Source organism: Somniosus microcephalus, chromosome 16 (genome assembly GCF_052327205.1).
Source record: "Somniosus microcephalus isolate GS21.2 chromosome 16, FLI_Smic_1.0, whole genome shotgun sequence".
NCBI lineage: Eukaryota > Metazoa > Chordata > Chondrichthyes > Squaliformes > Somniosidae > Somniosus > Somniosus microcephalus.
Window position 1 is genome coordinate 35,099,382 of NC_141002.1, and position 26,526 is coordinate 35,125,907.

The 26,526-nt window shown below is 45.0% G+C and overlaps 1 protein-coding gene across 3 annotated transcripts in view; it reads right to left on the reverse strand.

Annotated features, from left to right (window-relative positions):
* The window catches only part of LOC147106063 (uncharacterized), a 136,422-nt gene extending 113,389 nt beyond the window's left edge, over positions 1–23,033 (reverse strand). For 2 of the 3 annotated variants that reach the window (XR_015081326.1, XR_015081325.1), the window contains exon 1: positions 22,828–23,033. The gene's annotated coding sequence lies outside the window, so the exon portion shown is untranslated. The remainder of the gene's footprint in view (positions 1–22,827) is intronic. The other variant, XM_086008799.1, reaches the window with a different exon arrangement.
* Between the last annotated feature and the right edge of the window lie 3,493 nt (positions 23,034–26,526).

Below are 26,526 nucleotides of genomic sequence, written 5' to 3' on the forward strand. Positions count from 1 at the left end.
AACTTTAAATTAGTAAATTAGGGGGGGGGGGGCGCTCAGGTGGACATTGTAGTATAAATAGTAGTTCAAAAGCAAACGAAAGGGAAGAGAGTAGACTAACAGTCAGAAATTGTGCTTTAGGCACGACAGGTAAAGGGAAAACTACAAGAGGTAATGTGATTAAACCAGGAGAGAGAAATAAGAAACATGCAAGTAAAACATTAGAGCTGAAGGACAGGCTAGGGTATGTGGCCCAAATAAGCGTTCTTTATACAAACGCACGGCGTATAAGAAATAAATTGAATGAACTGCAGGCGCATATTCAAACTGGAGGGTATGGCAAAGGCAGAGTGGTTTTAATGGGGGATTTTAACTTTCATATAGATTGGGATAAGCAGACTAGCACTGGTCAGAAAGGTAGTGAATTTCTTGAGTGTGTCCAGGATAGTTTTCTACAACAATACGTCCTAGAGGCAACAAGGGGGGAAAGTCATATTAGATTTAGTACTGAGTAATGGGCCAGATTTAGTTAACATCCTAACTGTGCGTGAACATTTATCCAATAGCAATCATAACATGATCGAGTTCAACATAGCATTTGAAAGGGAGAAACGCGAAACAGCTACTAAGATTCTAGATTTAGGCAAGGCCGACTTTAAAGGGATGAGGCAGAGACTGTCCACAGTAAACTGGGCAAATCTGTCAATGGGTAAAATGACAGATGATCAGTGGGAGATGTTCAAAGAAGAATTTAAGGTAAACAGAACCAGTTTATACCCAAGGGGCAAGAGTTCTACAGGAAACTTTCTGGTATCCAGCACTGACGGGACCGAGCTGGTGCCGTATTATCAAAACTGCCATAGAAACCAGCGCTAATGTTAAAACATACGGAGCCTTTGCGCTCCGTGTGAATCAACAAACCCTGTTGCTTAGCAACAGCTTCAAAACAGTCGGCCGCAGCTTAAAAGCTTCTCTGTAGCTAAGCAACAGCTTCAGCTAGACCTTGCAGAGCCTGACTGGGGAAAAAAAGGGAAAAAAACTTATAGGAAACGGCTCCTGAATTTTGACGGTAGATAGAGCTTTCCGGACGTTAAACGAAAGTTTCCTGTACTTGCAAAAAAAAAAAGCCATGGATGACTAAAGAGGTAAGGAACAGCAAAAAACTAAGAAAAAAAAATACAAAAATGCAAAAAATAGCATAGATCCTGGTGAAAAGGGAAAGATACAAAGAACAGCAAAGGGTCACAAAACAGATAGTAAGAGCTACAAAAAGGGAATATAAAAGAAACTTGCAAGGGATATCAAAATCAATAAAGAATTTTTACAATTACAATGTTGGCCCCTTAAAAACTGAAAGCGGTGATAGTCAATGATAAGGAAATTGCAGACATGTTGAATAATTACTTTACTTCAGTATTTATAGTAGAAGAGAATAGCATGCCAGAAATCCCAAGGAAACCAATATTGAATCAGGGACCGGGACTCAATAAAATTAAGTAAAATAACAGTAATAAAGAAAATAACGGCACTAAAGAGTGACAAATCCCCAGGACCAGATGGTTTCCATCCCAGGGTTTTAAAGGAAGTAGCTGAGCACACTGCAGATGCCCTAACTATAATCTGCCACAGTTCTTTCGATTCAAGAATTGTTCCTTTAGATTGGCAAATTGCATATGTCACTCCGCTATTTAAGAATGGCGAGAGGGGGAAATCAGGTAATTATAGACCAGTTAGCCTAACATCTGTGGTCAGGAAATTGCTAGAGTCTATAATTAAGGATAAGGCGACTGAAAAACTTGAAAATTTTCAGTTGCTCAGAGAGAGCCAGCATGGATTTGAGAAAGATAGGCTGTGCCTGGCAAACCTGATTGAATTTTTTGAAGAGGTGACTAAATAGTGGGACAGGGGTTGTTAGGGAATATATTTTAATAACATAGATTTTAATATGATTAAACTAATGATTTAAAGAAATCTGATTATGGTTAAGCTGACCACGTGCCAAAGGATGGTGTGATGTATCAGATCCAATCACAGCTGGTAACGTCACATCGGCTGACTTCGAAACTGAGAACAATGAAAATGCTGATCTAAGCTTAAACTGTGAAAATGCTGATCTTAGCTTAAAACTGAAAGTGATGATTCTGCTTAACTAGAGAACAAAGGAATGATTGATGTGTCAGAGATCCAATCAGTGTGATGTAGTTGAACCAACCATGGCTCTGCATGCATGCTGCTGAGCCAATGGTTATAAAGGGGGCGGGTACATCTGCTGTTTCATAAAAGCCAACCATTTTGAACACGAAGTCAGTCGGAGGAAGGAAGTCAAACACAGTGTAAATCAAGTGATGCAGTAAATCGATTATTTAAAACTTACCACTGGACTCGCAAACTTTTATTTTAGTGTGTTGACCTCAAATCAGTGTGGTCCACTGAAATTAAATACCCGATCCTACAATTAGGGGTGAAGGGATAATTACTAGTCCTAGCCCTTTCAGACTACCCCAGATCAGGCGTATTCCCCAGACGTTCACCTTCAACTAAAGTTAGAGATAGACGAATTCTACAAGACGCTTAAAATGGGTCTAAAGGTTCAGGCTCTCTCTCCCTAAAGGAAAGGAACAACTGAAGATGTTGCCGTCCTCCAGATAACATCTTTAATAAGTTTAACTGGACTGTAACCTTCCAGATATTATAAGGGTCCAGAATACCCCCCAAAACTCTGCAACTCTTCACCAAAGAATGTACAGAGATTTGAGTTTGCGAGTTTTATAAGAAATATTAATCTGAGACTATTCTAAAAATATATAAATTTATTAAAGAACCGACATGTAGTTAACGGCTGGTGAGTCCATCGCAACATTACAGTCCAAAAACAAATAACTTACATTTCTTCTTTCTCAGAGATTCTTATTTTCAAGTCTTAACTTCATTACATTTCTACTTTTCTTACTTTATTTCTAAATCCAGAACATCCACCAAAATCAAATAATAGTACCTCTTTGATCACCCGAGACTCAAAGTTAAAGACTTAGAGATGCCTCTGAAGAGTTGAGAAATGCTTGGTCCGTTCAGCGAGTTCTGCCTTTCTGTTGAAAAGGTCTATGTTTTATACTCTTTTTGCAGTGGTTTATTCTTTGAAGTTCTCTGCTGATGTCAGCTAATTGTCTTTATTGATACCTCTTTTGAATGCTTTCTATCTTGCTGTCAATTCAACTATTGCATGCATAATTATGTCTCTACCTTTAGATGTTTCAAAAACCATCATAAAAACAATGACAGCAATGATTTCTGTTTGATGCCATTCTTATCGAAGATTTTCCATTTAATTCTTAATATTGGCTTTACTGGTTTTAGCAGGCGTTGTGACTCCGTGGTGATCCAAGTTTAATACAAACACAATGTAATTGCTTGGTGTCATCTACTGAAGTCATATCTTCAAAGTCTTCTTGTTGGTATGGTTTTTACTATATATAAATCAAAACCACTTTAACTGAATGTTTCATGCATTTCTAGCTCTCTCAATTGGTTGCATATTTAATCTTATGTTTCCTGTCATCCAAGTTTAACATAAAAACTATTTGACCAGCAGGTGTTTCTTTTACTTGATATCATCTTTTCAAAGACACATGGTTCTTTTAATGTTTGTGTTTCTGTTGAACGCATTAGCTTATAACACCTTAAACTGGGTCTTCTCATTGTGTTGGTTGCAAACCGTAGACCTTTCAGAAGCACCAATGGTTTGCTTCAATCTTTCATTGTTTTAGTATTTTTAATTAATTCCCATTTCAAAGCTTGTGGTTTTTTACAACTTTGTTTAACAACTGATCTTATCTCAGAAGCCCGTATTTCTGTTTACAGCTCATGTCTCTGAGGTTTTCCAGATTCCCAAACCCAGTTTCTCATGTATTAATATCGGCTTATTCCTTCACAGGGGATAGTCTATGGATGTTATTTATATGGACTTCCAGAAGGCATTTGATAAAGTCCCATAGAAGAGACTTAACTAAAGTAGAAGCCCACAGAATTGAAGGCAAATTATTGATCTGGTTAGGAAATTGGCCGACTGGCATAAGACAGAGTAGGGATAATGGGTAGGTACGCAAATTGGCAGCATGTTACTAGTGGTGTCCGGTAGGGATCTGCGTTGGAGCCTCAACTATTCACGGTATTTATTAACTTGGATGATGGCATAGAAAATCATATATACAATTTTGCTGATGACACAAAGATAGGCAGCATTGTAGGCAGTGTAGATGAAAGTATAAAATTACAAAAGGGATATTGATAGATTAAGTATTGTAGTGGTAATGCCACTGGGCTAGTAATCCAGAGGCCTGGACTAATGATCCAGAGACGCGAGTTCAAATCCCACCACGGTAGCTGGGGAACTAAATTTAGTTAATGAATTAAATAAATCTGGAATAAAAAGCTAGTATCAGTAATGGTAACCATGAAACTATCGGATTGTCGCAAAAACCCATCTGGTTCACTAATGTCCTTTAGGGGAAGGAAATCTGTCGTCCTTACCTGGTCTAGCCTATGTGACTCCAGACCCACAGCAATGCAGTTGACTCTTAACTGCCCTCTGAAGTGGCCTAGCAAGTCACGCAGTTGTAATTAACCACTACGAGACATAAGAATGAAATCGGACGGACCACCCGACATCCACTGCAGCACCGGCTACGGACACGGCAATAGCCCAGTCGGCCCTGCAAAGTCATCCTCACCAACATCTGGGGACTTGTGCCAAAATTGGCAGAGTTGTCCCACAGCGTGAAATAGTCATACTCACACAATCATACCTTTCAGCTAATGTCCCCAAACTCCTCCATCACCATCCCCGAGTATGTCCTGTCCCACCGGCAGGACAGACCCACCAGGGGTGATGGCACAGTGGTATACAGTCGGGAAGGAGTGGCCCTGGGAGTCCTCAACATTGACTCCGGACCCCATGAAGTCTCATGGCTTCAGGTCAAACATGGGCAAGGAAACCGCCTGCTGATTACCACCTACCGCTCTCCCTCAGCTGATGAATCAGTACTCCTCCATGTTGAACACCACTTGGAAGCAGCATTGAGAGTGGCAAGAGCACAGAATGTACTCTGGGTGGGGGACTTCAATGTCCATCACCTAGAGTGGCTCGGTAGCACCACTACAGGGCTAAGCAATCCCACAATCAACGGATCAGATCAAAGCTCTGCAGTCCTGCCACATCCAGTCGTGAATGGTGGTGGACCATTAAACAACTAAAAGGAGGAGGCTCTATGAATATCCCCATCCTCAATGATGGTGGAGCCTAGCACGTGAGTGCAAAAGACAAGGCTGAAGCGTTTGCAACCATCTTCAGTCAGAAGTGCAGAGTGGATGATCCATATTGGCCTCCTCCTGAGGTCCCCACCCTCACAGAATCCAGTCTTCAGCCAATTCAAATCACTCCACGTGATATCAAGAAACGGCCGAGTGCACTGGATACAGCAAAGGCTATGGGCCCCGACAACATACCGGCTATCGTGCTGAAGGCTTGTGCTACAGAACTAGCCGCACCTCTAGCCAAGCTGTTCCAGTACAGCTACAACACTGGCATCTGTGGAAATGGAAGCTATGTAAGAAAACTGAAATAAAGTGCAGGAATCACCATGTGTAAGGGATAATGGATAAATAATGCAGAGGTTCAGGAATGTTCTAAACAGAGGACTCATAGGTAAACTCGTCAGACACAAGTGAGGTCACTACAGACGCCAATTAAATGAAGTAAGATGTAAACTAATCAAGGAGATGAGACAGGATGTGGAATAGGGTAAACTAATCATCAGGATGCAGGGACAGTAACAAATGTGTAACCAAAGAGATGGGACAGATTATAGGATAGTATAAGCCAGGAGGAAAAACCCCAGATAGGAAGCGAGGACCTAGGAGCAACACTCGACAGCAGGGACCTGGCGACAGAAACCCTACGTAGAGGTTTGGACAGAGATTGATCACCTCGGACCAAATCGGGTAATATCAATATAAGTTGTGAGTCTTATATTTTGGAATTGTACTTTAAATAATGAACGGTGTTTGTTAAGCATTTATTAAAGATAAATCTTTGTACACGAAATCTGTTGCCTGTGTGTTTGTTCAGACCAAAACTTACATTTGAACCCTAAAAGGAAAATTGCGAACCTATTTGTTCGATCTTTCGAACAGCTAGCGAAATCTGAGCAACAATTGGCGACCCAGATGGGACTTTAGAGCTTTGTTCTGGACAAAATATACCACAGTAAGGGGCTGAACAAGCGACAGACAATATCCGTTAGAGTCGGATAAGGAATATCTGTTAAAGTCGGATAAGGTTTTAAAGCAGTAACTATGGTGGAACATGACGCGTCTAAAGGGGAGACCTCCCAGGATTGGGAAGATCAGTTTAACCAGTTAAATGGTAGGAAAATATAAGGACTGGGTGGCGACAATCGCCGGTCCAAGTTTCAAAGGAGGTCAGACCTTCTTTGAGCACAATAATAAAAAGGGAAAAATGAAACGAAAAAATTTTAAATATTTTCTGATGGCAGCCCGTTACTCCGAACTAATGAGCGAGCGAGCATTAACACACAGTCAGGGTCAGACCCAAAACCAATTGCAGTCTGATTTAGACCAGCTCCGGAATCAGGTTAAAAATCTGCAAAAGGAAAATGAGGAATTACATAGTGATAAAAGATTGCACACTCTCCATATGGCCTCTAGTATGACTGCAGTCGAAGCAAGTAATCAAAAATTACACCGAATGCAGGAACAACTAGGCGAGTCGACAAGGGATCGCTGTGCCCTAGAGGAAAAGTGTCAGGATTTAAAATCAGCCCTCAAGGTCATACAACAGTCACACCAGCGGGAAAAATACGATAAAACGGATCATACCCACTGTCGTCAAGAAATAGAAGTATTAAAGTCACAATTATCCTCAGAGGCATAATATGCGCTTTCTCTGACGGAGACGGAGAGGGTATCGACTACTCAAGTCTGGCCAAGGCGGCCCAGAACTATGAGAAGGACCGATCAGGAGAAAGGGACTACGGCCCCCCTGACCCGTCATGATACAATTCCCCGCCACCCTATAGAAATAATAAAAGGTCCTACTGCCCCAGAGGAGCCCCCACTCCCACTATCCATGAACCCTATGGTCACTGTTCGGACACAGGAAAGGACCGACGGTCAAGCGGTAGGCGATGTGCCCAACGGACCCATCAATTATGCCACCCCTTTTACTCTCTACCAATTGAATGATATTGCCAAAAACGTACCCAAGTTCAATGGCAAGATTAATTTTGAATTATGGAAAGCCGTGGCTCTCCAGGCCTCTGAGACTCGGGGACTAGATGAGGGAGAGCTGAGGAAACTAGTGACTTTGTGTTTGGGACCCGTTATATTCGGGGCCATGCCCCAAACCCAGAAAACAGGGCAGGGCACCATAGTTGAAATGTGGATCGCCATTAAGGAGGCGGCAGGAGTTAACAGCAAGGATCCCGTTACGGAACTAGCTAACTTTAAACAGGGTGACAAAGAACACCCCCGCGCTTATGCGGAACGCTTGTGGGTGGTTTTCTGTAACCTGATGGGAACATTGAACCACAACAATCTGGATGATGGTCCTCGTGCCACCTGGTTTAAGTCCCTCATTTCCCATGCCTCCGATTCCGGTAAAAGGGCATGTAAGCTCTTCGACCCTACCGACGACACTCATAATGAGGCCTGGGTCTTAAGGCGTATGACCAGGGCTTGGCAGGATGATCAAAATCAATCCCCTCCCCAACCAAAAGATAAAATCCACGCTTTCCGCTCAGGCCCAGATAGAAATGACCCACTAACATGGAGGACTGAGGGATCTCCAAGGTATCCAGTAGCAAACCAGGGAGATAGGGGATATGGACCACTGTTATAACTGCGGGAAGACGGGACATTGGCAAAGGGAGTGTCAGGCACCAAAAAGTAACCGGTCCGGCGCTGTGGGATGCTCCGGGCGAATGGCACCCTTCCATGAGCAATCGGCACTCGAGCCCAGGGGCCAACAATGACTGGGTCCGACCAATGATCATGGACGGCCTATAGTCTCAGGTGTCGTAGGAGGTCGCGATACCACATTTTTATGGGACACAGGCGGATCCAGAACGTGTCTGGGAAACCAGCACCCTCTCTCGCACAACGACTTAACTAATCAAGAAATTCTCCTTAGCGGCTTTACCGGTCATGGGCAGACTGCTACAATCACTAAGCCATTGGAGATTCAATTGGGAAGGTTCAAATTTAAGCATGCCTGCCTATCGGTGCCACAGATGCAGGGGGAATCGGCAATAATTGGTATTGACTTTATGAGAATATATAATTTGGCTTATGACCCAGCAAACCGATGTATCTGGAGAATGTGCGAAACTTGTGTTGACGGGTTAATATCCACGGGGACGTATGACGCGCGTGTATGCCGCTTGAAAACTTTTACTTTTGTTCCTTCTACCATAAGATGACCTGGAAATATAGGATACTTTAACCCAAAACCCAAATGTTTTTGCCACCTACAAACACGAGTGTGGCCGGATGGCAGGACCGGTCTCAATCATGGGACCCGATCTCCCGCCCCAGCAGTATAAAATTCCCTTAGAGGCAGAAAAGGACTTAGACAATATTATTCAGTCTCTTGAATCAAGGTGTGCTCCGACCCATTGCTTCTACCAATAACTCACCCATTTGGCCCGTTCAAAAACCCGCTAAGTCCTGGAGAATGACTATAGATTACCGAGCCTTGAATAAGGTTACGCCTTCCGTGGCACCCACTGCTGCCACTGCCCCAGAGACCGCTTCAAAACTTTCCCCAACTGCGAAAATCTTTACTGTCCTGGACATCAGTAATGGATTTTGGTCCATGCCGGTACAAATTTGCTTTTACTCACAAGGGACAGCAGTACACTTGGACCCGGTTGCCTCAAGGTTTCCACAACAGCGCCTCAATATTCTCAAACATACTGGCAAATAGTTTGAAGGGATTTTCCCAGCTCTCATTCAGTAAGTAGATGATATCCTCCTCCAAACTGACACCATGGAGAAACATAAGGTCCTGTTACAGGAACTATTTAAAACCCTCCACAAGATTGGGGTAAAGGTAAACCCTAAAAAGGCGCAGATTGCAAAACGGTCAGTGCATTACCTGGGAATGCAAGTCACAGAGGGACTAAGGGAGGTAATGGAAGAGCGAAAAAGGTCTGCCTCCAAGTTGCCTACCCCCACAGATGTAAAATCCCTCCGGTCCCTTTTAGGGATCACCGGATATTGCCGGGACCACATTGAGGACTACTCTTTACTGGCAAAACCCTTATATAACTTACTAAAGAAGGGAGTGGCATGAGAATGGTCCCAACATACGGATTCCTTTAACCAGCTAAAATTAGCCTTGACCCAAGTCCCTTCACTACGCAGCCCCGACATGTCTGAGTTTTTAATCTTGTGAGGCCAGCCTATCAGCGGTATTATTACAGGAACACTCTGGGAAGCTCCAGCCTGTTGGTTACGCTTCTAGAGTTCTGAGCCCTGTTGAGTTAGCATTCTCACCGTGAGAAAAATTTACTCTGTGTTGTGGCGAAAAATATTACTTCAATAAATTTCACACACTAGCCTGTCAAGGGTAAAGGGTCAAGCAGTTTATTAAGATTCAAATAGTCCAACAGTCTCCCACACAACAACGAACAGTTTTGACAAACAAATAGTTACAGACAAAAAGGTACCTATGGGGGCTGATCAGGGAGACAACTTAGAGCTCCGCAGCTCTTTTCCTGGCTGTCTCTTCGATCACTTACAAATCTCAGTATTTAAGTCTCCAAACCACAATGAGTCATACTTTCGCGTGACCTTTCTTTAAATTATATCAAAAGTTTATACAATGGAACCACCAGGTGCTCATCTTGTGACTTGCCTTATCTCCCAACGGCCAGTATCAATCAAGCGAGCCCTTTGACCTGTTATTATTCAATCATCTTAAGTCCCTTTTGGTCTTAAGTTTAAATGCATTTCGCCTGCTGTTGTCGGGCAGAAGTGCCTTGGCCATTTATCCTTACCCATGATGCCCTGCTTCTCCCAAGTATGATTTCTAAAAATCCACTTCACAGTGCGTTTTGGGCTGTGCACAAATTCTCTCCAATCGTCGGACTTAACCCTTTGATTATCCTAACCACACACACGCCTATTAAAATGCTTATGGATGGTAGCCTTAAAGTTGGCTCAGTCAGTTCACAACGAATAGCCAGATGGACACTACTCTTACAAGGGAGGGATATCAATGTTAAATATCAGCCTAAATTAACGAACTTAGCGCAGAATTGCTGTACCCAGGAGACCCGCACGAATGTAAAATTTTGTCATCAAGTGACCTTGATGGCCCCTTTCAGACAAAATTTAGGGAGGGTGACAGTGACCAGAAAATCAAAACCCACGTCTATGTGGATGGTTCATCAACTGTGGTTAATGGACAACAATGTACCGGATTTAGGGTGGCAATTATGACTGAGGATGGGAAAAGAGTTCTAGAACAGACCCCTATAAAATTGGAAGGACACAAAGGAGCACAAATAGCCGAATTAAGTGCCATTGCCTACGTAGTAATGCACCCCGAATCATTTCCTCCACTGCTGGTAATCCGTTCGGACAGTAGTTACACCTGCAACAGTTTGACAGACTTTTTGCCCATTTGGCAAGCCAGAGGTTTTACTTCGGCAGATGGAAAACCACTAACAACCGGTCCACCCCTCAAAGTTATCTTTGACGCAGCCACCAAGAACCAAGGGCAGTATATAATCAAAAAGGTGAAAGCTCATGTTAAAAACTACTCCGCTAGGGAACCAGTTAGCTGACAAGACAGCAAAGGAGCCATCAACGGCTACCCATGGGACCCCCTACCAGGGAGCACAAATATACCAACAGAAATTCTCTCGGCTGTCAAGGTATCCCCCAAAACAGTAATAGATCTAAAGGAAAGTCAAGGTACAGATCCAGGCTTAAAGGCTATTCAGTTGGGAAAACCCTATCTTGTCTTGACCCCTAGTCACCATAGAACAGGTCTGACTTTGCATCAAGGTGTGGTGCTGAAAGAGGGAAAATATGTCGTCCCAAAGATGGAAAGGGCCGAAATGAATTACCAATTCCATGATGTGGGAGGGCACCAGGGAACAGACAGGACTGTGGCCAAAATAAGGGACATGTGTTGGTGACCAGGGATACAACCAGATGTAGAGAAGTATGTCAAGAATTGTTTAATCTGTGCGCAAAATAATCCGGGGAAGTACAAAAACCAGGCCAAGTTGGGACACACTCAACAAGGGCCCTTGGACTCAACTCCAGATAGATTACATAGGTCCATTGCTCGGGAGGAAAGAAATACATCCTGGTAATTGTAGACGTGTTTTCAAAATGGACTGAGGCCTTTCCAACTAATAACAATTCGGCTGCCACCACCGCAAAAATCCTAATGGAGGAAGTGTTCTCCCGATGGGGATTGCCGGAAGGTATCGATTCAGATCAGGGGACCCACTTTGTGGGAAAGGTTATGCAAATGGTCATGCAGTTAGCTGGGGTAAAACAGAAATTCCACATTGCATACCATCCAGAATCCAGTGGAATAATGGAGAGAATAAACAGAACCCTAAAAACCATGATAAGGAAAATGGTCCAACAAAATCACATCTCCTGGAATCGGGCACTCCCCTATGTATTAATGGCCATCCGTAATACGGTAGCCACATCCACCGGTTATTCACATGAATTAATGACTGGGAGAATTATGAGAGGTGTTGAAGCCTTCATGGGATTACACCTAAATGAAATCCAGAAAACCTCCTTGTCCTCTGAGAAATACATGTCCAATTTGGTCAAACACTTGGAGGTCGCCAAAATGACGGCTGCAGTAAACATGGGAAATAGGCATCAAAAGAGCAAGGCCTACTTTGATGGGAAGGCCCATCCTTGGGAATTAAAGATAGGGGATCAAGTGATGGTCAAGGTCCAAAGGGAAGGAACCTTTTTGAGCCCTAAATACACTGGACCCTTTAGCGTCATGGAAAAAGCTAGCGCCTCAGTGTATAAGATTATGGATGGACAAGGGAAATACCGATGACACCATATTAATCAGTTAAAACCCTTTGGGAAAATGGGCTCCTTCCACATGCACCATGTCATGTTGGACGCGGGGGAGGACGATACTGAAGGCCCAGCCATGGCCGGCCTCCCTGCGCCAGGGGCTCTCGAACCGGCAAACATGAATAGGCCTGGCTCAGACCCAGAAGAGTCAGAGGGAGAAACGGGGTCTAGTACTGAATTGGGATCCGACTCTGATGATCCGACTGGAGACCTTGCCCAGGGATTACAGAGGTTGTTTTTGGATTCTCCTAGAGTGGCCCCTCGAACCAAGTCTTTAATCCGACCCGTCAACTGGACTAGAAACCATCCTCTACCCCTGCCCAGTCCAGGACGACCCAAACGGTTGCGTCGGGTATCAGAAAAGATAGAACTGTAAATAAGAGCAGTTGCTACCCTGATCTTTCTTTTTCTTTCTAGGTAACTGATTATTGCACATGGAAATCCCAGTACCCACCCTTCTGGGGTACTGTGGTCTGGTGTTTGGCTGTATCCTCCTCGCTGAGAACTCGGATGTAACTATTACCGCAGACGGACGGAACAGTCAGAACTGTGCCCAAGACAACAATGCAGGTTTTCACGCACCTACCAATGGCAACGAGTGCAGTTGTAGCAGCCAAGGAAAAACCTGCTATGAGACGGCAACGGAAACTCAACTGAACTTTGTGTGTATTGCATGTACGGGAAAAGATGTTAAGGCTATAGTATGGATGGCTATGCAGAACACAGGGGGTACCCAATAGGGTTCTATCGGGGGCAAATCAGTAATCCACAGAGCTTAAAACAAACGTGCTCGTGTAAACACCAAGGAAAGCTAGTTCAGGTATTACAGACACCTACTACCCCTGAGCCAACTACCCACTCATTGTTCCGACCACCACCCCGATCCCTACGACCCCGGTTCCAGTTTGGGACTGCCCCGAACACGAGCCGGGACCCAAGGGAGGAGTAATATTAAGAAACATGACCAAAATTGTTTATGATAATATACAATATGAATTAATACCTATAGTACTGAAGATAATCGATGTACAATTGCCCGATTGGTGCCCGGAGGGAACCAAAAAATTGTAGCAGGACTTCACTTCGATGTTGCTCAAGGGAGAGATAGGAGGGAAGCAGGGAAATGAAACAAAGACAGCTAGGAAAAGGAGGAAGAGAGGGTTACTGAATGATGCAGTGACAGTCTATGGAGCAGGAATGGCCACTGTAAATACTCTAGATATAACTAATTTGAACTCCAAGGTTAAGACCTTAACCCAGTAAGTCAAAACGTCTTTGATTATTATTCAGTTCCTTCAATAACAAGAGTCACAGGCAGGACAGGAAAGTATAGGGATCCAAACACAACAGGTGAAGGTCTTAGAAGGACATGTAGAGACTATTAATCAACTTATTAACACAGCCAAAAGGGCGGCGAACAGAACCCAACAACAAACACTGTGCATGACATATGGCAATTGGATGCTGGACCAGCTGAGAGAAAACTTAATGCTGGCAAAACGTGAAGTAGTACCCACTTGGATCAACGATACTCAAATCCGGGGTCTGAAAGCAGAATGTTCCTGCTACTATCAGTGACTGTGAACTAGGGAAACTCAACAAGGTATGGTTCAACGAGGAATGTACGGGCCCCCGTGGAAGTACCGCTGTAGGGATGGTGATAGGAGTCCCCATGATAGGACACCAGGAAGGAATGCCATTATTTGAGGTCCAAACCATAGGCACTATATGTTCTAAAAAATCTCATCATCAAGAAACTACTCATGAAATAACGCTGGACGGCCAGCTGGTGACGCCGTCCAAGGAGTATAAATACTCGGGTGTGGGCCCAGCTTTTCAGGGACATTTTGTAAGACAAGGAACTAGTGAAGTACAACTAGACTTCCATGTTCTGAAACAAGTCGATTAAAGCCTTGCTTTATGCTCAAACCGAGTTTTATTACGTCAATTTAATCAACTTGATATCAACTCCACGCTTTGGGTGATTTCGGGAACACCCAGCTACGGCTCGAACCGTAGAAGGGAACTCAGACAAGTAATCGATCCATCATGGAGAAACTATTCAGACCTGCCCATCTCGACCTGGACCTGAATTCACTTACAGCTGCTAAGGTATGGAAACACTGGTATCGTACTTTCAGCAACTTCCTCAGGGCGTGGTGAGAATGTTCCTGATAAATTAGAGATACTTGCTAATTATGTATCCCCTCATGTGTTTGATTATAATCGAAGACTGTGTAGACTATGACGCCGCTATCCAAATACTACAGCAGCTATACGTCAAGTGTCCAAATGAAATTTTTGCTCGGCATCTACTGGCCACAACTCGACAACCACCCGGGGAATCACTTGACGAATTCCTTCAGAAACTTCGCAGGCTCAGCAAGGATTGTAATCTTAAAGCTGTTACCGCTGAGCAGTACCAGGAGGAGTTAATTCGTGATTCCTTTATTAATGGGATTGCGTCTCCCTTCATACGTCAGCATCTGTTGGAGAATAAAATCCTCAAGTTACAGGCTGCCTATGACCAGGCATGTTCTCTGGACTTAGCGAAGAGGAATGCAGATACCTATCTTTCACCACGTGCACGGGCTGCTGCTATCACTTTTAGTGACTCCTTCGATAGGCCTCGGGCGGAAGCCCTCACGGATGACTCCTCCAACCTGGCTGATGACAATCCTACCCTAGAAACCTACACTGATGATGACCCCGCCCTAGCGACATCTTGGCAATCTGGAAGGAAGCGTTTCTTCTGTGGAGGTGCGTTCCATTATAGGAAATTTTGTCCTGTTCGTAACGCAACCTGCAATCATTGCAGCAAGGTCACTTTTCTAAGGTATGCCAGTCAAGAGCTGGTTAGTAAGAAAGGCCACTTTTCCAAGGTATACCAGTCGAGAGCTCCTGTTAGTTTTGCAGCTACTATCTATAAAACTGCTCCTCCCCCAAGGACCACTACTAAGGTTACAGCTGTCAAGGGTAAAACTGCCCCTCCTCCCATCACAGCTGTTTTTCCCCAAAGTCTGTCCCATGCAGCCACGAAGGTTTCAGTAAATGGACACATTTTGAGCGCACTAATCGACTCATGCAGCTCTGACAGCTTCATTAGTGAGCGGGCTGTCAGTAAGTTAAAACTGCGTATTTACCCCTCGGACAGGGAAATTGCAATGGCTCCGACGACACTGACCACCAATTCTTCCGGCTTTTGTCTTGTCGACCTTATTCTCAATGGCCGCACTAATTTCTCCACCCGGTTCGGAGTGCTCAAGAACCTATGCAGTGATGTGCGCCTGGGACAGGATTTCCAGAAACAACACAAAAGACTCACTTTCGAGTTTGGAGGGTCAAAGCCGGAGCTTACTATTTCCAAAGTACCGTTTCGTGCGCGTTTGGCGGCTTTGCTCAACGAGCCCTCCTTGTTTGCCAATCTTTCCCCCCGATGTAAGCCCATAGTCACTAAATCACGACGTTTCAGCCAAGATGATCGATCCTTTATCGAGGCAGAAATCTCTCGCCTTCTAGCTGACGGTGTCATTGAACCATGTTCATCTTTCTGGCGGGCTCAAATCGTCGTCGTCAAAAATCCTCTGAAGCAACACAAGAAACGTCTTTGCATCGATTACTCCCAAACTATTAACCAGTATACCAACCTGGATGCCTACCCACTACCACGCATCGATGACATGGTCAATAACCTTGCTAACTACAAGGTATTTTCAACCTTTTATTTAAAGAGTGCATATCATCAAATACCGTTAAAGGACTCTGATAAAAAGTATACGGCCTTTGAGGCCAATGGTCGGCTTTACCAGTTTTGTCGCCTTCCATTTGGGGTCACCAATGGGGTGGCTGTCTTTCAACGGGCAATGAACAGGAGAACTTAACGGACACTTTTCCATATCTGGATAATATCACCATTGCTGGTCATGACCAGAAGGAGCATGATGCCAACCTCCAGAAATGTTTTGATGTTCTCCGACGTCACAACTTAACCTTAAATGAGTCCAAATCTGTGAAATCAGTACCATCAGTCAACATTCTTGGCAACTGGGTGGGCAACGGTGTCATCAAACCAGATCCGGAGCGACTTCGTCCACTTCAGGAGCTCCCTCCCCCTACGAATCTTGGCTCTCTTCGTCGGGCACTCGGCATGTTCGCCTATTATGCAAAGTGGCTACCCCACATCTCCAACAAGGTCCAGCCCCTGCTTCACGCAGTCATTTCTGTTGGAGGCAACAGCTATTTCAGCTTTCAACCTCCTCAAGCGACAACTGGAAAAAGCCACGCTTCGTTCCATTGATGAAAATCTTCGTTTCGTGGTCGAGTGCGATGCATCGGATGTGGCGATCTCTGCTACCTTGAATCAAGGTGGTCGACCCGTTGCATTTCTGTCCAGAACTTTGCAGAGTAGCGAGCTCCATTATCCTCCTGTCGAGAAGGAGGCTACGGCCATCATCGAAGCTGTACGTAAATGGAGTCATTTTCTCGCTCGTCGCCATTTCACACTTATAACCTATCAGTGCTGCGTGGCCTTTATGCTGGATAACCGGAAAAGCACGAAGATCAAGAATAACAAAATACAACTCTGGAGGATGGAATTGGCCGCCTTTGGATACACCATACATTATCGACCCGGCAAAGAGAATGTGGCCCCGGAAACGCTCACGCGGGCATTCTGCTCTTCTATGACAACTTCGACTCTTGCAGATCTTCATACTGACTTATGCCATCCTGGCGTTACCCGTATGTTGCACTTTGTGCGATCTAAAAATCTCCCATTTTCTACGGATGATGTGTAAAGAACGTGCTCCTCCTTTAGAATTTGTGCGGAATTAAAACCGCAATTCTTCCGTCCATTGGATGGCTCGCTCATACACGCTATGCAGCGACTCAGCATTGACTTTAAAGGGCCATTGCCTTCCTCAACGCGAAACACCTACTTACTGACTATGGTGGACAAATATTCACGCTTTCCCCTGTCCCAATATGCTTACTTCCACAGTGATCAAATGCCTTGATCAAGTCTTTTCCCTTTGCGGTACGGCCAATTTTATCCACTCTGATCGGGGTCCCTCCTTCATGTCAAGCGAACTCAAAAGTTCTCTCTCCCAACAGGGAATTGCCACAAGTAAAATGACACCGTACCATCCCATCGGTGACGGACAGGTTGAGAGATACAACGCTATTCGTCTTGCGCAGAGGTCACGCAACCTACCAGCGCTGAGGTCACGCAACCTACCAGGCCAGCAGTGGGAAACTATGCTCCCTGAAGTGTTGCATTCCATCAGATTTCTCCTTTCTACGTCTACCAATGTCACACCTCACGAGCGATTCTTCAGTTTCCAGCGTCGCTCCACCCATGGAAGGTCTCTACAATCATGGTTGGCAGCTCCCGGCCCCGTGCTGCTCCGAAGATTCGTCCGACCGTCTAAAAACGATCCTCTCGTCGACGAGGTAGAACTCACGGACGTCAACCCCACGTGCGGTACCCTGATGGCCGGGAGTCCACCATTTCACTCCGGGACCTGGCTCCCTGTCCAGCCAGTTCCACGGACCCTACTGATAGAGGGACCCACGGGGATGATGCCGACACTCTGCGCTCCCCCGAAGATGATGCCCTACCTGGGGCATCGAGAGATCTGCCAGCTGCCGCACCGGATCCACTCGAGGAGCCGAGCGCAACCATGGGATGGCTACCCGAGGCCAGGACGCCGGTCAATCCCCAGCTATCAAACAGGATGTGGTAAACCACCGTTGTTGTTGTTGTTGTTACACACTGTGTACCTATGCATGCCTCAACATGTCTCGGCTGGCTCCACCCACACAGGCCCAGGTATAAAGGTGATTGACCTGCAGCCCCCTGCCTTCTTGGAACCCAGTCAACCACGAGAGGCATGTCTGTTCTTTGCTAATAAAAGCCTTTAGTTACTCTCTTAACTCTCAGTCTTTTATGAGTAATTGATAGCGCATCACAGGATGAAGCCAGTTCTGCGCCTGTGGGGACCCGCACCCAGAGTCAAGATCTCCCCAGCCTCCCTCGGGTTAATCAGAGCAACACGGGCCCTGTCGATCCACCGGCATGGATCAAGCAGCCCAGGGACCAAGACACGGTCCGGGGAGACATGCCTTCTAGCCATAAACAAAAATCTAAATGACTGCGGCTATTCGTGGTCCGCCTAATCCGTTAAGAGGAAGTCATCAGACTTCCAAATCTTTTAGGCAGGAAGAATGTTATAAATCTCATCATCATCAAGAAACTACTCATGAAATAACGCTGGACGGCCAGCTGGTGGCGCCGTCCAAGGAGTATAAATACTCAGACGTGAGCCCAGCTGACCAGGGACATTTTGTAAGACAGGAACTAGTGAAGTACAACTAGACGTCCATGTTCTGAAACAAGTTGATTAAAGCCTTGCTTTATGCTCAAACCAAGTGCGTAGTGAGTTTTATTACGTCACTATACAAAAAGGGAGTATGGGTGGCCGTGGCAGGAATGAGGCCATATGCTGTGAAGCAGAACGGCACTCTAGTGGGAACTGCATTGGGGCAATGTGCCACTACGGAAAGAACAGTAATATGCCCATACAAAATTTACCTGACCCGCATCGCGCGATGTCGATTTAAGGGAAATATGGCCATAAATTGCTCCTTGATCCTGGAGAACACGATTCACAAACCTATCACTCGAAGCGCTTATATGGGTGACGGAACATATTGTTTTACCACCACTGAAGCTAGTTACCATTATGGGAATAAGGACTGCCCTATCCAAAACCCAACCTTCTGCATGCACCCCCTGATACCAATGAGAATAGGAAATGAGGAAATTATCAACATCCAGAGGCATGCAACTGTTAATCTTAATGTGTCAATAGACCTGAAGAATCGCTTGACAAAATATTTCACAAAAATCGACATCAACATCCAGCTAGAGGAAGAACATAACACAAAATTAGACATAAGCTTGATCTTGTTCACGAAATCTATGAAAGGGTGGAAATGAATACCCAGGGCATTGACCAAAAAATTAAACAAATCAAAATCAATACTTGGTGGGACGACCTTTGGAATTGGGGCGAAAATGTGAACATACACCCCTGGGTGAGACTCGTGTCCCACCTGACTGTAATTGTGATCATGCTGGCGTTTATATGCCTATGCTTCACCTGGGTAAGCATGAAAAGACTAGAAAAAAGGCTTCAAGTGGAATCAATGGAAGCGTAACAGGCTTTACAAAGGACAAAGGACACACCCCGATGATGGTAAACAGCCTTATGGTGATCAAATCATTTGGTCAAATGATAATGATCAAAGGCAGGAATGTGGAAATGGAAGCTATGCAAGAAAACTGAAATAAAGTGAAGGAATCACCATGTGTAAGGGATAATGGATAAATAATGCAGAGGTTCAGGAATGTTCTAAACAGAGGACTCACAGGTAACCTCGTCAGACACAAGCGAGGTCACTACAGACGCCAGTTAAATGAAGTAAGACGTAAACTAATCAAGGAGATGAGGCAGGATGTGGAATAGGGTAAACTAATCATCAGGATGCAGGGACAGTAACAAATGTGTAACCAAAGAGATGGGACAGATTATAGGATAGTATAAGCCAGGAGGAAAAACCCCAGATAGGAAGCGAGGACCTAGGAGCAACACTCGACAGCAGGGACCTGGCGACAGAAACCCTACGCAGAGGTTTGGACAGAGATTGATCACCTCGGACCAAATCGGGTAATAGCAATATAAGTTGTGAGTCTTATATTTTGGAATTGTACTTTAAATAATGAACGGTGTTTGTTAAGCATTTATTAAAGATAAATCTTTGTACACGAAATCTGTTGCCTGTGTGTTTGTTCAGACCAAAACTTACATTTGAACCCTAAAAGGAAAATTGCGAACCTATTTGTTCGATCTTTCGAACATCTAGTGAAATCTGAGCAACACATCTATCTGACAATGTGGAAAACTGCCCAGGTATGTCCAGTCTACAAAAAGGACAAATCCAACCCGGACAATTACCGCTCCATCAGTCTACTCTCAATCATCAGCAAAGTGATGGAAGGTGTCACCAACAGTGCTATCAAGCGGCACTTACTCACCAATAACCTGCTCACTGATGCCCAGTTTAGGTTCCGCCAAGATCACTTGACTCCTGACCTCATTACAGCCTTGGTCCAAACATGGACAAAGGTGCTGAATTCCAGAGGTGAGGCGAGAGTGGCTGCCCTTGACATCAAGGCAGCATTTGACCGAGTGTGGCATCAAGGAGTCTTAGTAAAACTGAAGTCAATGGGAATCAGGGGGAAAATGCTCCACATGCTGGAGTCATACCTAGCACAAAGGAAGATGGTTGTGGTGATTGAAGGTCAATCATCACAGCCCCAGGACATCGTTGCAGGAGTTCCTCAGGGCAGTGTCCTCGGCCCAACCATCTTCAGCTGCTTCATCAATGACCTTCTCTCCAACATAAGGTCAGAAATAGGGATGTTCACTGATGACTACACAGTGTTCAGCACCATTCACAACTCCTCAGATAATGAAGCAGTCCATGTCCGCATGCAACAAGAACTGGACGACCTTGGGCTGATAAGTGGCAGGTAACATTCTTGCCACAGAAGTGCCAGGCAATGACTATTTCCAACAAGCGAGAGTCTAACCACCTCCCCTCGACATTCAACGGCATTACCATCATCAAATCCCCCACCATCAACATCCTGGGGGTCACCATTGACCAGAAACTTAACTGGACCGGCCACAGAAATACTGTGGCAACAAGAGCAGGTCAGAGGCTTGGTATTCTGTGGCGAGTGTCTCACCTCCTGGCTCCCCAAAGCCTTTCTACCATCTACAAGGCACAAGTCAGGAGTGTGAGGGAATACTATCCACTTGCCTGGATGAGTGCAGCTCATGTGGCAGATTGGTCACTATCCACAAGTTTCTCTCATCTTCAGGAGGGACAACTCTATTAGAATATAAGACAGGCTGAAATATGCTTTAGACAATTTGAGCAGGACAAAGGAAATTTGAATGCACATCTCAAACTCAAATACAACTGCCAATCAAACATATGTTCAAACAAAACCCACAAGATGCTTGTATTTAAAATGAGCTTGAGCGTGGTCAAAGCTTCAATGCTGGGGATGTTGGCCTGAGCAAGAACACGTTGTTAACCAAAGGTATTAAGGGATATGTTGCTCAGGCCAACATCCCCAGCATCGAAGCTTTGACCACGCTCAGTCAGCTCCGATGGACGGGTCACATTGTCCGCATGCCCGACATGAGACTCCCAAAACAAGCACTCTACTCGGAGCTCCGGCACGGCAAGAGAGCCCCAGGTGGGCAGAGGAAACGCTTCAAGGACACCCTCAAAGCCTCCTTGAAAAAGTGTAACATCCCCACCGACACCTGGGAATCCCTGGCCCAGGACCACACAAAGTGGAGGAGAAGCATCCAGGAAGTCTCTTCGCCGGGAGCAAGCGGAAGCCAAGCGCAGGCAGCGCACATCAACCCAAGCACCCCACCCATTCAACCACCATCTGCCTCACCTGTGACAGAGACTGTGGATCCCGCATTGGACTCATCAGTCACCTGATAACTCATTTTTAATGCGGAAGCAAGTCATCCTCGGTTCTGAGGGGCTGCCTAAGAGAGAAGATGATTTAAAATGAACAGTGTGGCCCCTCATTCCTACCTTTTGTATACATAGATTGTTCTGGCTCTATTGTGTATAAACAGACTGGATCATTTCCTTAATCTTAGTTTCTTTTTCTCTCAATACAGTACCAACAGTAGTCAAAAATCACTTCATTTGTTATGCTAAATACTAATTGTCAGAGTAATTAACCTCAGGGCAGTACAGCAACTGGCCCAGATCTCACTGTGTACCTATTTCACAGCAATGACACTTACTGGCTTTAAAGAAACAGACTACATTAAACACAGTCCCACCTTAGCAGTGGAATAAATACATTGTGCATTGCATGGTGCTGTCTTTCAGTCGTGATAAAACTACTGATCTTCCAACTTATCACCACTAGCTTTTTTTGGAAGAACTGAGAGATTGATAAACAACAGGTGTAAATGATTGAAACACAACATAGCATAACACTGTAAATCCAAGTGTACCAATTTCAGTTTTTAAATAATCATATACAAGGGAGTTACTGACTTATGCAATTCCAGCATTTTCTGTTTTGATTTTGGATTTTCATTATTTGCAGTCCCCCCCACCCCAACTCCCATTGTAAAAATGTGTAGTACCTGGAAAATTCTCTCTTAAATCTATTTATTCCAAACCAATAAACCCTCACCGCCGATTACTTCAGATAAATAAGATGCACATACCAACAAACTCACATTTTTCCTAGTTCAGTGTCATGCACACAAACTCGCTTGTAATGCACAAAGTATGCACCATCTTACTGACCGACTCCACTCCCAACTGTATTTAGAATTCTCTCCTTTTAAAACACTTTGGTAAATAACATCTGCCCCGTGCATATCAGATTTATTTTTTTTGTAAACGCCTCAGAATTTAAAGAAAGCAAAAGCCGAGACCACCGACTGGGGACGGAAACTGAAAACAAATTCCGTTTCCCCCGACCACAACGTGTTAAAACAATTGTTGAAAAATCTCACCGAAAAGAGCGATTAGAATGGGGGCTTCTAAAACAAAATGCCAAGGAAGCTGCAAGTTTACCTCAATTCTGGCGGTTCTCTTTCGTTAGAAGAAACCAGGAATTTGGAAGGCTGAAAAAAAAAACTACTCACAATAAAACGCTGCAAAAACAAACCAAACCCACAGGCAGACAGCAAAAATAACCGTGCTGGAAACTCCGCAACTCAGCGAGGAGACAAAGTAACACTGCACCCGCCCGGCCGGCCGGCCTCGGATTGCGCTTGCGCAGGTCAGGAACGCCCAGCCATTGTGACGCAACAATCCAATCCAGCCAACCGATGATACTGTCTCTAACAACAGAAAATGCTGGAAACACTCGGCAGGCCAGGGCAGCATCCGTGGAGAGAGAGACAGAGTCAACGTTTCAGGTCCATGACCCTTCGGCAGAAGTGGAAAAAAGCAGGAAAGGGAATAGATTCCTGCTTTTTGTCTAGTTCTGACCAAGGGTCATCGACCTGAAACGTTAACTCTGTTTCTCTCTCCACGGATGCTGCCCTGGCCTGCTGAGTTTTTTTCCAACGTTTTCTGTTGTTATTTCGGATTTCCAGCATCCGCAGTATTTTGCTGTCAGATGATACTGTCTGCTCGCCGCAACTCGGCTGGGCCAGCACGTGCCGTGTGAATGCAGTGACCCGCCACCCGGGGGCTAGTCCTGCCCCTGCCTGCCAGGATTGACCTGGAATCTCCAGCAGTTGAAGATACATCTCCAGGACACTGCTGAGTGCAACCAGGGAGGGGAAAAAAAGCCTAGGGGGCATTTTTAAAAAATGTTTTCTTTGGACACTTTCGTTTATTAGTTAATAAAAATATCAATGGTGGGTAGAAAAAGGGCTGTTTGAGAGTCAAGAATCATCCGTTAGGTGTCAGCTGTGTCTCAGTGGGTAGCGCCCTCGTCTCTGAGTCCAGAAGGTGTGGGTTCAAGTCCCACCCCAGAGATTTGAGCACAAAAATCTAGGCTGACACTCCAGTGCAGTGCTTGAGGGAGTGCTGCACTGTCAGAGGTGCCATCTTTCAGATGAGATGTTAAACTGAGGCACCGTCTGCTCTCTCAGGTGGACTTAAAAGACCCCATGGCACTATTTTGAAAACGAGCAGGGGAGTTATCCCTGGTGTCCTGGCCAATATTTATCCCTCAATCAACATAACAAAAACAGATTATCTGGTCATTATCACATTGCTGTTTGTGGGAGCTTGCTGTGCACAAATTGGCTGCCACGTTTCCTACATTACAACCGGGATCTTGGGTTCATGTCACGCTACATGTAACCCCACCTGATGTATGGCCATCCAGACTCGAGTCGTCGTTGGCTTGTTCTCTCTACACAGATGCGGCTGGACCTGCTGTGATTTCCAGCAAAAAAAATGTTTTTTTGTCTGTTTTTTGTTTTTCATACAGACCCCAGCATCTCCAACATTTGACCCCTTGTGACCCCACCTCATCGTTCTTTGATGTAATGTTTTCCTGACTGACCTGTTTGGACACCATTCACACCTTTGATTGCTGTGATTATCTCTCTGTCGAGGTGTGATAAATGGAAGTTAGAAAGATTACCTGTAATCATCTGGCATTATTCTCTGACTATATAAGCTGTGTCTTTATGCATCTCTCCACTTCACCTGACGAAGGAGCAGCGCTCCGAAAGCTTGTGATTTCAAATAAAATTGTTGGACTATAACCTGGTGTTGTGTGACTTCATACATTTGTCCACCCCAGTCCAACACCGGCATCTCCACACCATGTCTACACTCCGAAAGTACTTCATTGGCTATAAAGTGCTTTGAGACATCTGGTGGTTGTGAAAGGTGCTATATAAATGCAAGTCTTTTTCGATCAGGTAACCAAGAGTCTGTTCACTTTCCAATTGGCAAGGGAAACCAGTGCACTGCGAGGATGGACGTGTTGGGAGACCAATGGTGGGGCAGGGCAGTTGGAGGCAGGAGGTCATGCAATGAAACGTGAGTTGTGAATCAATATATATTGAAGCTTGTTGTTGAATAACCACTTGGGCATGAATCACAAAGAAGTTATTGTTGAAAGACTAACAACCCTTTATTGCAATCGTAACTATGGAAAGAAATCCACTAAGAGGATGGGTGAACATGGGAATAGAACGGGAACATCAGTCAGGAAACCTGCTCCTGATCTCACCCACAGACCTGGGATAGAGAGGGAACATCGGCCAAGGAAACCTGCTCCTGATCTCACCCACAGATCTGGGATAGAGAGAGGAAACACCAGCCAGGTTTCCGGCTTCTGATAATAATCAGTGATCCAGGGATAGAGAATGGGAACATCAGCCAGGGTTCCTGCTCCTGATCACTATCCAATGACTCCTCATGGAAACCGTCAGTAGATGTTAGGTGAGGACAGAATCAGGGTCAGCTGTTACATCTTGCAAGGTGAATAGCCTGCTAAACCTCACACATGGATAATGAGCACCTGGGTAAGATACAAAAGTGAGGGGGAGGCAAAGAGCCAGGTGGGAAGGGGATAGAGGAGAAAATGTTTTGGGCAGTGGATGAGGAAGGAGAAACTGAGAAAGGGGAAGATACAAGGGGAAGAGGAGACACAAATGGGGGAGAGTAAGGGACCAGAATCTGAGAGAGATGAAGGGAGTAGAGGAAACCAAAGGTGGGAGAGAGATTTGCAGGGGAGAAACCAGAGGTGGGAGGAACTTTGATTACACCAGTAACTCACTGAAATTACATTGGTATCTAACAATAATGTGGTAACAGTCAGATTCCCATGTCATGAAGCCCCTGGGATTTAAGAGGTAATGGCAGCATGGATACAAAATTAGCTAAGGGACAGAAGCAGAGAGTAGTGGTAACTGGTTGTTTTTCAGACTGAAGGGAAGTATACAGTAGTGTTCCTCAGGGGTTGGTATTGAGACCACTGCTCTTTGTGATATATATTAATGACTTGGGCTTGGGTATACAGGGCATAATTTCAAAGTTTGCAGATGACATGAAACTCATCATTGGGTATGCTGTATGTATGGTGATGACACTCACCACTATCTCTCCACCACCTTCCTCGACCCATTCACTGCTTCTGTGTTGTCATTACAGGAAGTGGTGGGGGTCGAAGATGCTGATAAAGGAGAGTTTATGTAAAATGATAGAAATTACAGCACAGGAAGAGGCTGTAGTTTCGACTGGAGCTCTCCTCTAATCCCATTCCCACGGATCCTTTTCAAATACTTATTCCATTCCTTTTCAATTGATGTTCTAGTCTCTGCTTCAATAGCTACTTGCAATGAAGCACCCCATGGTATAATAGCCCTCAGTGTGGAAACCTTCCTTCTCCTTTTCCCCCTTGGTTCTTCCAGTGAGAATCTTTGTTCTCTGTCCCCTTGTTCCCCATTCACCCACCAGTGGAAACAACCTTTCACTATTCACCCAGAATAAAGTCCTCAGCTTTTACTCACCCCTTTACTGGCTGCTCCTCTCTCAGTGGCACTCCCACTCCTAGTTTTGGTCTCCTTATCTAAGGAAGAATATACTTGCCTTCGAGGCGGCGCACCTAAGGTTCACTGATTGATCCCGGGGATGAGAGGGTTGTCCTATGAGGAGAGATTGAGTAGATAGGGCAGTTTTGGTCACCTTACCTGAGGAAGGACGTTCTTGCCATGGAAGGAGTGCAGCGAAGATTCACCAGGCTGATACCTGGGATGGCAGGAATGACGTATGAGGAGAGATTGGGTCGATTGGACTTAT